The following is a 14,110-nucleotide window of genomic DNA, read 5'->3' on the forward strand; positions in this document are numbered from 1 at the left end:
CCGACAGCAAAGTCAGCCCAGTTCTCCAGGAACCCAAATCCCTCCTTCTTACACCAACTTTGAAGCCACTTGTTTACCTCCCAAAGATCCTGCTGCCTTTCTAGTGTGGCTTCAGGTGCAGGTAGTATTTCTGAGAAAACTACCCTGGAGGTCCTCCAGGTGACATGTCTGTGGTGGATATGGTAGGGGACGGGCCAAGTTGACACTTCAAGTGGCTCCCACTGAAGCAACAGTTCCACATTCTGCAGGAGGTGAGGTAAGCCCACTGACATTCCTTAGAAGCGCTTTTGTCCATGAATGCCTCAAGTACTGCCACCTCCTCCTCTTTGTCGCAGACACGTAGCAGTCTGCACTAGTTGGTCATAAGCCTTCCCACTCTACTTCATTCCATGCCAGTCTGAGAAGCAGTGTAGTCAATCAGTGTCATGGATGCCAACTGGGCAGTCCAAACAACCAGAGGGAGAGGACCACAAATTAAATGCACTGATGCCCAACCATTTTTTTTCCTCTGAAGATGAGGGTGGGTCAGGGCCATCCACAGGCAATGTCTACTCATGGAGATGTGGAAACGGAGGTGCCAGCTCCAGGTTCTCATTGTGACAGAGACCACTCAGGAGAAGGACAATGAAGAGGAGGTTGAAGATGATGAGGTGCTTGACCCAGTATGGACAAAATGGGAGAGTCATGATAGCAGCTCACAAGTGGAGAGGAGACGGACGTTGCGGGGAAACACCATGTCAAGGCAGTAAGCAGGGTGTCATAGAAAAACAAAAGGGCAGTGCCACCACCCTCAGTCACAGCAGCAAGATCATGGCTACAGCTGTCTGCTTAAAGAACTTGTGCTGCTTGAGTATTCGTTGAAACCGAATGTCGTGACAGAATAGTGGTCATCTGTAAGATCTGCAGTAAGCATGTAAAACGTGGCAAGAACATAAACAACCTCAATATGTGTATGAATAGTCACACCACCTACCTTGGAGAGCCCACCTGGGTCAGAGGGCAAAGATTCAGCCTCACTCTTCTCCTTCTTCTACCATCTCTCTTTCCCTGTTCATGCAGTAGCCTCTGAGCACAGAGAGGCAGGTTTATGTAGGGGAAGTAGCATGCTAACTTCAGGCCTCTCCTAATCAATTGACGATTCAGCTACAAGCTTCAGAGCCAGGAATGAGAAATGGTGAGCAGAAGTTGAGCCACTACCACCACCTTTACCGACATTGACATCTACCCGATATTCCAGCATGCCCTAGGTCAGCAGCCAGGCCTCCTATGGGAACATACTAAAAATACCACTCCAACCATCCACGAGAACAGAGCCACTTGCAATAGAAATGCTGCCCTTGAGGCCTTGTGAACACAGACGCCTTCTACAGCATTATGTTCCATACTAACTCACAGTAATAGAGGCCTAACCACCATTTTTGTCCAAAAACCTGTCCCTGTCCTGCACCGTCATGAGTGATAACATGTCCATAGCATTGAAGAATACTGTCAGTGGCAGGATGCACCTGACCAAAAACACATGGCCCAGCAAGTATGGTCAAGGGTGTTACATATTGTTGCAGCTGTTCTGGGATTTTCACCTAACTTTCAGGCCGGACCAGGTTTTAGCAGTATCTCTGCCTTTCCTAGGGTTGAGGGGCGTGGTACCGGGTGAGTGATGTCAGCTCTAACCTGTCTCAAGTTTTCCTGCCCTATATATTCTAATCTAGACTGGACATCTGTACTGGTCAATGTTTAGTATCCTCCCTAGATCTCTGAGGTGCACAGCCTGTTCCTGAGCTCTTGGTCCTTCCTTAGGACTGCAGCTAAAGCGAAGTGCCACGGGTTTTACATACATTCAGAGTTCCCTGGTAGGGATAGCTTAGTGGCCAAGGTTCACTTGCAGGCCCGCTCTTTGTCAGGACGATCGGCCTGCTGAGTAGGCGGTGGCTCCTCCTTGGGTAGTAGTTTGGTTTAGGGATAGATTCCCCTTTTAGTTAAGTCTTGCACAGTGGTACTTTTGGTTTAGTTATGCACGGTTGTGCTTCTTCGCATTTATTTACACCTCATGTCCAGGCAGGATATAACACATATCCTTAATAGCACACTGGGTCAATGTCCTGCAGGAGGAGCATGAAGCTGAAAGTGGTGATCCACGTTTCATGGTACCCACAAGAGTTGTGGGACATTCTTCCTTGTCAGTCCCCTCCTCTTTCCTTTACTCCACCTCTTCATACCACCTTTCACTACCATCCACATTAGCATAGATATCTGTATGTGACCAAATACAACCTCTATACAGCAGTGCACGTGGTAAGCCCCAAAATGCTGTCCTAAACCTCATATGTCTAGGGGAGTGCAGCCACACGGCTGAAGAGCTGTTAATGGTTCTGCAGGCCCAGGCTGACCCCTCACAATCTGAACCAAGGCAAGGTCATGTGTGACAACGGGGCCAACCTGCTGGCAGCCCTTTGCTTCGACAATCTCACATATGTACCTTGCCTGGACCATGTCCTGAACCTGGTAGTGCAGCGCTTTCTAAACAATTACCCAGGTTTAAATCCAGTGCTGGAAAAGGCCAGAAAACTGTGCTTACACTTTCGAAGTTCACACCCAGCTGCCTCGCATCTGTCAGAGACGCAGTGATAGCATAGCCTACATCAAAACATCAGATTTTAGTCTGTGGTCACCCTCCTTGATCCCTGCTACAAGTCCAACATAGCAAATCTCATTTTGGTAGTGCAGATGGTCCTCAAAATGCAGCAGTATCAAGATAGACAGTTAATTACCTTGAACACAGCATTTGCTTATAGCCATGGGGTGCATCCACAATGGATTGCAGTTATGTGGCTCATGGCAGATGAGCAGGAAGTCGCTGGGAGCAGCATCTCCACTGGATGTAGGGGCAGTCTAACAGAGGTGTGGCATAGTTTTTTCAGCCCATCACAGCCTGCAGCAAAAGGATTTATAGTCACGGGCAGCACTTATCCATGATGAAGAGAATGTCAGCTCCTACATGGATGTACTCACATATGGCGCTGGCCCCTTTAACTTCTGGACAAGTGGTCAGAGCTTGCTCAACATGCTTTAGAGGTTCTTGCCTGCCCTGCTGCCAGTCTGCTATCAGAAAGGTTATTTATAAATGAGAGTGTGATAACTGACAGATGAATGCACCTGCTCACAGACAATGTCGATCGCCTGATGTTTATAAAAATAAAGTAGGCTTGAATTTCACCTGACCCACTGCACCCCATGGCACATTCCACTGATTAGTTAGCACGCTGGCAATTTTTACTCACATATGACTGAGTATAAAGTTATATCAAAGACCACGATGTGCCCTAAAGGTGCTTTTGCTGATCTACTTCTGCTGCCATGTTTATTCCTCCTACTTTTCCCCCAAATGAAAAATATGTCAATATGGAAATATAAAGCTACAGCTCTCATGTTTCCATGAGTAGCACACTTTGCCCTGAAGGTGCTGTTCATGGTAGTGATGGAAAATCTGCTGCTGCTCTCTTTTCCCAAAATGAAAATTTTGTAAACTATAAGAAACATCTGTAGCTCTACAACTTTTCCCTGGAGAAGGCCCGTGCTTTTTTCTGTTCTGTTCACCTGGCAGAATTTGTCCTTTGCAAACTTTATGACATTGCTTTTGAAAGCAGCAGACCTTCTGTCTTGCATAGTGAAATTTTCAGTAGCTCTACAGCTGTTCCTTGGAGCAGGCCCATGCTTGAGTGTTTTCACCTGGCAGATTTTCCTCTTGTAAAATTACTGAGATTGCTTTTGAAAAAAAGTAGCACACTTGCTGTCTTCCTTGGTGCACCTTTTGATCTAGGACGACTCTATATGGACCTGCTTGTTTTCAGTGATACCCCTGTGCTTTGATTGACTCCTACACCACTGTACATTATTTTGACCAAAGTTTGAGGAGTACAGTGTTCCTCAGATGTGTGGCTGTATTCCTATGCAATTTGGGTGGTGGTGGGGTGGGCTTTGGCTGCATTTGGGACCTTCTGGAGGGCAAATAAGTGAACTTTTTTTTACTCCCATTGACTTCAACGGGAGACGGAATCGACCGTCCCAATTCATGAGTTTCGTGAAATTGACCTGATACAGACACAAACCGATTATTCCACTAATCACAAATGCTGAAAATATTGGAGGAGAATACGAGTACAAATCTAGTTAAGTCTACAGATTAATGGCTGTCAACCATGGCAGATTATGAATATGAGGCCAAATCCAGTTGGCCTCTAATCCCACGCATTGGTTTTTGAGCATGTGAAAGTGTCAATCAAAAAGGCATAGTAAAAACACCACAGTGTGATATTGACTGGGGTCTGGAAGTTCTGCATATGCAGTCAATCTAGGACGGAATAAACCTATCCTACTCTTCTCTCCTCCCCCCTAAAAAATAGTGGCCCTTAATTGCTGGAAAACGCCACTCAGGGGCCTAAGTAGAAAGGCATGAAAAATATAAATCTAGGAGTAACATCTATATTAGGGTGCATTCACACGAACGTATATTGGCTCGGTTTTCACGCCGAGCCGATAAACGTCGTCCTCATCTGCAGGGGGGTGAGGATGGAAGAGCCAGGAGCAGTAACTGAGCTCCCGCCCCCGCTCTGCCTCCTCTCCACCCCTCTGCACTATTTGCATTGGGGAGAGGTGGGGCGGGGCTAATTCTCGGAACTTAGCCTCACCCCATCCCGCCTCCTTTCATTGCAAATAGTGCAGAGGGGCAGGGAGGAGGCAGAGAGGGGGCGGGAGCTCAGTTCCTGCTCCTGGCTCTTCCATCCCCCCCTGCAGATGAGGACGACGTATATCGGCTCAGCGTGAAAACCGAGCCAATATATGTTCGTGTGAATCCAGCCTTAAAGGGGTTGTCCCGCGAAACAAAGTGGGGTTATACACTTCTGTATTGCCATATTAATGCACTTTGTAATGTACATTGTGCATTAATTATGAGCCATACAGAAGTTATCAGAAGTTATTCACTTACCTGTTCCGTTGCTAGCGTCCTCGTCTCCATGGTGCCGTCTAATTTTCAGCGTCTAATTGCCGGATTAGACGCGCTTGCGCAGTCCGGTCTTCTTCTTTTCTGAATGGGGCCGCTCATGCCGGAGAGCGGCTCCTTGTAGCTCCGCCCCGTCACGTGTCGATTCCAGCCAATCAGGAGGCTGGAATCGGCAATGGACCGCACAGAAGCCCTGCGGTCCACCGAGGGTGAAGATCCCGGCGGCCATCTTCACCAGGTAAGTAAGAAGTCACCGGAGCGCGGGGATTCAGGTAAGCACTGCCCGTTTTTCTTTTTTAACCCCTGCATCGGGTTTGTCTCGCGCCGAACGGGGGGGCCATTGAAAAAAAAACAAAACGTTTCGGCGCGGGACAACCCCTTTAAGGACATTAATTCAACAAAACCATGACAAATATTTTTCTTATTATATCGACTTACATCAGTCTACCAGGGAAGGTAATATAACTTGTAGAGGGGATGTTAATGTTTAGGAAACAAATAGAAATGTTAACCCATTTAAAGGGGAATTGGTGAGACAGCTGAACTTCCATGACAGGGAAAGATACAATCAGAGATTCAGACTTTGTGAAATTAACCTTGAAATTGTTTAAGTGACAGAATCTGGTGAATTCCTGGAGAATGGAGTGGGACCACAGCCTGGGTTGCGAGACATACATTAACAAATCATCTGCATACAGAGCTGTCTTTTATTGTTTTGTGCTAACCTGGTGACAGTGCATATTGAAGGTGTTGTGAAGAGCTATAGCCAGGTGTTATATCACTATAGCATACATTAACAAAGACAAGAGGCATTGCTGTTGGGCACCATTCTTTATAGAATAAGTCCTGGACAGTATTCCATTAGTCCGCAACTGAGCTGTAGGGTTGCTAGGTAAAATCAGGATTTCCCAATGAACTTCTGGTCCAGACCAATCTAATGTGGGGATGCCTAAAGGAAATCCCAAATCACACGGTTTGAAGGCCTTCTCCATGTCAATGGATAGAAGAAATTGTCTCAATGACTTGAAATAATAGATCTATGGTGACTGTACATCTGGTCTGTGAAAGAGAAGTAGGTGTAATCCCTGTCTCAGGGGTGTAAAATTCACCACATAACCAGCTAAAAGGGGTGGAAGGATTACTTAAGTACTTGTAGCTGTGAGGAAGAATAGTGGTCCCTGGGAGCCAAGCAATCTAGGAATGTGCCTAAACTTAAATCACCTCAGCTATCACACTGCACTCTGCAAAGTTTGATAACTTGGCCAAGAGCCTCATACAAGACTGTCCCTGATCCTGGTTTGGAAGCTATTAGCTAGCCAAAATGAACAATGAATTCCATATCTCCAGTTTAAGAACAAATCTTACCTCAAGGTCAGTAAGGGTAGTTACTACCTCATGCTGCAGAGCTTTATGGATGGCAATCAAAGTACCCTTTGATTTGGAGTTTGGATTGGTACTATGGAACCAGATGGGATATATACAATGAATGGTGGAAGCATGTTTGGATAAGAAATAAGTCTCCTTTAACTAGACAATGTGAACCCTCAGTTGTATGGTATAAAATGTGGTTACGTCTGCGTAGGATTTATCCCCCTCACATTGAATGAGCAACACTTCAAGGAGGGCCATAAGTTGTAGAAGGAGAAAAAGGGTAAAAAGAAAAAAGGGGAGAAAGTCAGAGGAAAAAGAGGAAGTAGAGGGAAAAGAGGTAATGAGGAGGCACAGGGAATCTGAGGAAGGGGAGGTAAAGAAGTTGGAAACTGGCAAACAACCACCGCTGTTGTGGAAAGTGTGGGAAAAAAAACAAAAAAAAAAACACACTCTACACTGTAGGTTGCAGTCTCCCTGCACCCAACTGTCAAAGATAGCCAAGTGCAGGGAGATGTCACCGGGGACCACTGTATACAGTCCTCGATTACATGATCACTGTTTTCCATCGGATAACAGTGATCATGTAAAGTTAAGAAGTGTAAAAAAAAAAGTTTAAAAAGTTAGTTTCAACTCACCTTAAGGATCGTATCAGGAGTGAGGATAGCTGATAGAGCGGCCAGCAGGGGGCCACAGTGGCTGGTGGAGATTTCTCTCCTCACTCTCCCCCGCCCCTCTTCATTCACTTCAGGCAGCAGTCCTTCAGTACTAAACAGCTGCTGCTTACACTGAATGATCATCCCTCAGGATTTTAAGCAGTACTGAACAGCCGCTGCTTAAAGTGAATGGAGAGGGGTGGGGAGAGAAATCTCTTTCAGCCTCCCTAGTGGCCTCACAGTGAGTGTGCCAGCGATACGCGTTCCTGTGTAACAGCACAGGAGCGAGTATATGCAGGGACGAATATCGGGCATCATTGGCCAGACATTTGTCCAGTGTAAATGGGCCTTTAGTTCTTTTATTTGTCTTTTTCCGGTAGTGCAAATCACTAAAGAGACAGTTGAAATCCCTAACCTGGACTCAGATTACAGGAGACTTGTTTCCTGGTTCTGGCCCTCCTTTGGTCAGTGGTAGAGATAAGCGTATACAAGTAAAATTTGGCAATAAAATGCACACTCCTCTCTGATTTCATTCTATGGGATTGTCTTTTATGGTGGATTGTCTGAGATGCTCTATGGGTGTGGGCACAACCCTGCATATGTTCTGGTAGTGCACTGCCCTGCAGGACTACTGGCGTAGTGTTGAGTTCGTGGAGTGCCGAGCATTATGCATTTCAGGATGTGTCTCTTTTGAGCTGTGGGTGACATTCCAATGGACGTAGCAACACATATCCTTTATAAATTGCTACTTTTCTATGCAAAAAAAAGTAATCCTACTTAATTGGAAACATCCTAAGAAACCAACTAGAAAAGCTTGGTTCCAGGAAGTTAACAGAGTAGTCCCTATGTGTAAGATCTATATGGCTCGCAGATGTCCTGTTAAATTTGATAAAGTGTGAGGTTGCTGGGTGAGTAGTCCTTTTACTGTATTAAGTACATCGGATTAATTCCTGACTTTTGTACAAATGCACTGGCATCTGCTGCTACATGGAGCTTATGCTCCCCGTCTTAATGGTTACACAGTGTGTGTTTTTTTTCTTTCGCTTTCTTCTTCTGGTTTTGTTATTATTTCTTTGCTTTCCCTGTTGGAAATTATTGTTTTTCTATTTGACCTATATAAAATTAGGGAAGGGGGTTGTACTCTAAAACTGTATAAGAATTCCTTTAATATGCTACCTTGATTTTTTTGGCAGGCCTGTGTTCACCTGTGACTACTTGGTTTTGTAGATTTCTGTTTGTTCCCGAGCTATCCAATTTGACTAATAAATGTTCTTTTACCCCTCAATACCACAGGGCATAAGTTTATGTCCTCTCAGCGTGGTACTGACCGCAACAGGACGTAAACTCATGTCCTGTAGGTTTAATCCCTCCCAGCTGCAGGGCATACATTTACAACCTACAGCTGCGGGGTATGTATGAAGGAGATCATGTGGGTGATCTCCCATCATAAACCATGGGTGCCGGCTGTTTCTCATAGCAGACACTTGGCGGCAACAGCTCTGATCAGGCGTGCAGCTGATCAAAGCTGTTAACCCTTTAAATGCTGGTGTCGTTTCTGGCATTTAACTCCCATAGCGATGTTCAGGGGTCTCATACTGCCCCCTGTGAGAAGATCACAGGGATCTGCGTGGGTGTTATGGCAGCTGGGGGCCTTCTGAAAGGGGCAAACTCCTAGGGGGAAACTTAAAAAAAACGTAAAAACAAGATAAATGAAGTTTTACTAATTGTAAAAAAAAAATAAACATTTAAGTCACCCCCCTTTTGCCATATTTATAATAAAAGAATCTAAATCACAAAACAAAAATACATATTTGGTATCGCTGCGTCTGTAAAGGTCCGACCTATCAAAAAAACACATTACTTACCCCGTGCAGTGAACGTCGTTAGAAAAAAAGAAAGAAAGAACGCCAGAAATTCACTTTCTTGGTCACCCCGTCTCCAAGACAAAATGCAATAAAAAGCGATCAAAAAGTTGTATGTACTCCACAATGGTACCAACAGGAAACTACAGGCCGTCCCGCAAAAATGAAACTTCGCACAACTAGGTCGATGGAAAAATAAAGTTATTGCTCACAGAAGATGGCGGCAGAAAATAATTTAAAAAAAAATTAAATTTCTTTGGAAAAGTTAAGTAGTACAGCAAAAAAAACCAAAAAAAAACCTATACAAGTTTGGTATTGTAGTAATCGTACTGAACCATAGAATAAAGTTATCATGTCATTTTTGTTGCAGTTTGTGCGCCGTAGAAACAAGACACACCTAAAAATGGCAGAATGTCGTTTTGTTTTCATTTTACTCCACTCTACGTTTTTCAGTACATTATATGGTACATTAAATAGAACCATTGAAAAATACAACTTGTGCCACAAAAAACAAGCCCTCATACAGCGACGTCGATGGATAAATAAAAAGAGGTACGATTATTTTTTTTTACAAAAGGGGGGAGGATAAAATGAAAATGGAAAAAAAGGGCCATGTCCTTTAGGGGTTAAGGCTGCCTGTACACGAACAGATTTGCATTGCGGAATCCGCAGTCAGCACCTAGACCGCGGATACACAGCAAATACTATCCATAGCATGCTATGAGAAATCGATTCTTCCTGCACACTAGCGGAAAGCAATTGCAGTTTCTATGAGCAAAGTAAAAAAAAAATAAAATCGCAGCATGCTCTATTTTTGTGCGATGTGGATCCACATGGACGCCTTCCATTGAAGTCAGTGGAAGCCGTCTGGCCCGCAGCCCGTCCGCAATTGACAGATCGCGGATTCTATGTCATTGTTAGGTGATGAAGCAAGAAAAGCAGGAGTTTAAAAAAATAAAATAAAAAAACTGTACTGCGCATGGCTGTTGGTAGCTCGCTGTGACCATCCGCAGTACAAAGGAAAAGATAAAATGACAAGTACACGCGGATGACGGCCGGGCACAGGGTCGGATTCCGCTGCAGGCTCGCGCATGCAGAATCCGACACAGTCATTTGCGGGCGGCCTAACTTACAGCTGGCTAATGGAAAAACAAAAACAAAAAAAAACATCTGATCATTGAGACCACAGCAAAGGCTTTATCTGTGTCAAGTTGATAAGAAAATTCCATGTTAAAGATTTTTCTTTATGAATTCACTAGCTCAAAGACAAAAGCTACCTAGATACTTTATGAATGGTGTGAATCCACCCTCTGGGACCCCGACTAATCCTGAAAATGAAGGAATTGCCATGCTGCATTCCCGCTACAGATCAGCAGCAAAGTACTGTAAATGGGCCAGCTGCCGCTCCCAGTACAGCATGGAGCACCGCTGTGCAGGAACAGCAGGGAACGTAGCACCACAGCAGCACCCAGAGACCAGACCCCCACCATCATAAAAGGCATGCCATTTCCTAGCAATAGGCAAATGTGTTATCAAAAAGATATATATATATTTTTACATAAGTACAAAATCTTTAGATTCCTGGACACATTGTAGATGAAAGTATAAGGCCGCCTGGACACGGCCGGATTGGATCCAGCTACGAGAATTCTCGCAGCGGGATGCGACCCGTGCCCCAGCATTTACCTTATACTCACCCATCCGGCGTCTTCTCTCTCTCTGCACTGCGATGTGCCGGTGTTTTACCGCAGTGGGCGCCAGCTATTGCCGCATATGGCAGCGATAGTGCACATGACAGCGTATCTCACGCACACTGATTTTTTTTATTTAAATAAACTCCCCGCTGTCTCATAGTAACAATATGTATGCATTTAATACGCTACCCATAGAGAATAGGACTGCATGCACGTGATCTGCATTGAAATAGAGCATGCTTTGATCTTTTTCACGCGTGTATTACATATGCAATGTATATATGCTAATGTTAATGGATCAATAACAATCAATGTACATTCATTGACTCCATTCACCATGTATTGCGCAGGCATACATCACACGCGTAATACGCAGTGAAATCACGCTCGTGGACAGGAGCCCTAATAAACAGCTACAACCTGATCAGTTGCAATGAGCTGCTCCACTTTTCCTTTGCACTAGTTTCAATACGATTCTCCCACTGAAGTCTGCAATGTACAACACATTTATTTGGTGGATATATAATATGGAAACGGTATTATAAGATAATTACGTTTGATGACTAGTAATATCCGAATGTTAGAAAACACAAGTATTTATTGGAACACTCCTACTCCTTATGTTTCATGCATACAACTCTAAACTATAACTAATACAGGCATGTGAATCTCCATTAAAAAAAGGATTAGAAGCAGGTTTAGTACAAAATGCTACATTTTATACTTCCTATTAGGTAGGTAGTTGTAATATGCTAGGTTGCTATTAACAAGTACACTATTAGTTTACACTAGTTTTATGATGGAGCCATAATGGTCTCATAAAAGGTGGTCAATTTTTTTCCCCGCCTTGTAGCAGATCCATGTAGGCGCCCGTGAGAAGATGATCCTGCGAAATCTTCAGAGAATTCATCAGCTCTTGTGCTATGAGATCCCCATCCTGGGCTGTTTGGGAATCCTTAAGAACAACCTGTATAAAAAAAACAAGTTATTTCAGTGAAAATATTATATAATCTATGTCAGAATTACCCATTTTTATTAACACAAGAACACTGCGTAGTCTTCTTCATCTGTTCATATGTTTACGTTGTTTGATTAGTGGTTTCCTCTGACAACTTGGATTCTTATCTAAGTTATGCAAACCTGTCTATCTTCTTCCTTTTCTGGATACTTCGAGTTATATCATAAATCTGAATATTATAGTTACAGACTGCGGACTCTTCGTTCAGAGGATAGTAGCATCTTGGGTCGGGGTACGCCACGACCTGCATTTATCTGTTTATACAGCTAAACTATTAATTATGTTGATCCCCTTGCAGAATCCTTGTTTTGAAAAATAAAAAAACAGGAACTATTAGGCTGGGTTCACACAGGGCGGATTCCCGTCGGAAATCTCGCGGTTTGGCCGCAGCAAAAACTGCGAGATTTCCGCCGGGAGAACCGCCGCGAAAAAACTCGCGGCGGCTTTGAAGCGGCCTGGCCGCTCGCTCTTCCGCTGCGGCCGGCGCTTCCATAGAGGAGAGCGCGGCCGCAGCGGAAAGCAGAAGATAAATAGACATGCTGCATATTCTAAAGCCGCAGCTGCGGTCCCTGCCTGATTTACCGCAGCGGATTGGCCGTCCCGTGTGGAAGAGTTCTCTGAGAAATCTCGTCCACATGGCTGGCTAATCCCGAGATTAGCGGTCGCAGGCGGATTTGCCGCGGCGAAATTCTGCGCAGAATTTCCGCGGCAAATCCGCCCTGTGTGAACCCAGCCTAAATAAAGAATCTCTTTAAAAAAAACAAACAAACAAAAAACCCAGTGTGAACAGACTTCCAGATGCAAGGGGGGTTTATACAAGTATAGAAAACCTTGGCTAAGTCAGATCTACTACACTATTCTGTATGCAAAGGAACGCATCTGTGTGAATTGAAGTACTGTATATATACTTCTTTATACCATACTTTTGCATAGGATTGCCACAGAGTGGAAGTATATGTCTGTCGGAAAAGAGGTATACATCAAATGAATGCCATTAAATTCCAGTTACGTAGATATTATTGGTTACTAAATTATCCTTTTTGATACAGAACTTCGTTTCAATTAGTTTCAGCCCATTTGGTCCTTCGACTCACGGCATTCAATGCTTGGTGCCGTGCACAGCCTTACTAACAAGTCAAGCTCTACATCCTGTTGATTTTTCTACTGAATCCCAGCAGAAGATATACTTTTTGTTTTGCACATGTTGCTGTTTAGCTCAATGTCTCTTACCTCTATCTACTACAACTTATGACTGATGCATTAGCTATGTGTAAAGTTGCATTCCTGTAAAGTGTATAACATACCTCCAGCTCTACAAAGTCTCCCAAATCTTTCACTCTGTCAAGATGAATCCTGGTTTGTCCCACCAAAAAGAGAAATCGTTCCTTCACAACTTTACCACGGACTCCTAGAGCTTGAGTCAATACAGCCTGGAGATATAAATATAAATGAGACCCACGTATACATGTGTGAGCACCTGCCAATACACGCACTTCTAGTGACCCAAAAACTATTAGCCATCACAGTTTCTAGAATCAAAAAAATCAATTAAGAGACTATGAAATGCATTAGAATAGATAGGGGCCATTTACATGTGCAGAATGATCTTTGTCATGTTCATTGCTATTCTTTTATACACATTTACTCTGTCGTTCGTAAGTAGAAGCAGCTTAAAAAAACCCTAATGAGCAGAAACTATACCTCAAGTCCATGAGGGTCAGCTGTGTTAGAGAGTGAGTAGTTGGACAGTTTGGGCCCAAGCAGATCAGGCCGCTCGTAGTATATCAGTTGTCCACTACCGTCCTGCATAAAGACAGAATAACGTCTAAGATGAAAGCATTGACTAGGCCACAAAATACTTTACATCCCTTGGGCACCGTCATGGGTCTTGATCAGAGCACCACCAACATTTCTGAAAAATTTATCAACATTGTGCAACATGTGATATATTTGTCGCATTCTAGACTGGAAAGAAAAAATGCAGGCCAGAAAACTTGCATGAAAAATCCCCCTCCCCTCCGGTATTTAGCATGGCATTTTTTCTGGGCTAAAACTGCAGCCAGAGGTTTGCAGAGAGTATAAAAAGTTATAGAACATAATGAGTTTACAGCTGGGTTCACACCGCCAAATCTGAGGTCCATGTGAGGTCCTAGTCTTCCACTGACTAAAGTTCTCCTGCTTCACTCCAATGGTGGCCCATCACATTTTCGCCTCAAAAACCAGGGAATTCATAGACTGCAAACACAGCTGTGTTTATGCAGCCTAAGAGAACCAAATATGCCCGACTCCACCAAAGATTAGGGAACTGTCAGCCAAACCTGGAAGTCCCTCAGCTTCAGGCGGCCTTTTGTAGTGTTGAAGAAAACATCTCTCTGCAGGATTTGTTCCCCATCGCTTCCACTCAGCTGCTGGCAAACCTGAAGAGAGCGTTCCCAGTCCTGAATTCTTGCTTTCACCTCTACATTACGTGGCATCTAGTAAAAGACAAAGATCAATAACCGAACATTGAGAAA

The sequence above is a fragment of the Eleutherodactylus coqui genome, chromosome 2 (genome assembly GCF_035609145.1).
Source record: "Eleutherodactylus coqui strain aEleCoq1 chromosome 2, aEleCoq1.hap1, whole genome shotgun sequence".
NCBI classification, from domain to species: domain Eukaryota; kingdom Metazoa; phylum Chordata; class Amphibia; order Anura; family Eleutherodactylidae; genus Eleutherodactylus; species Eleutherodactylus coqui.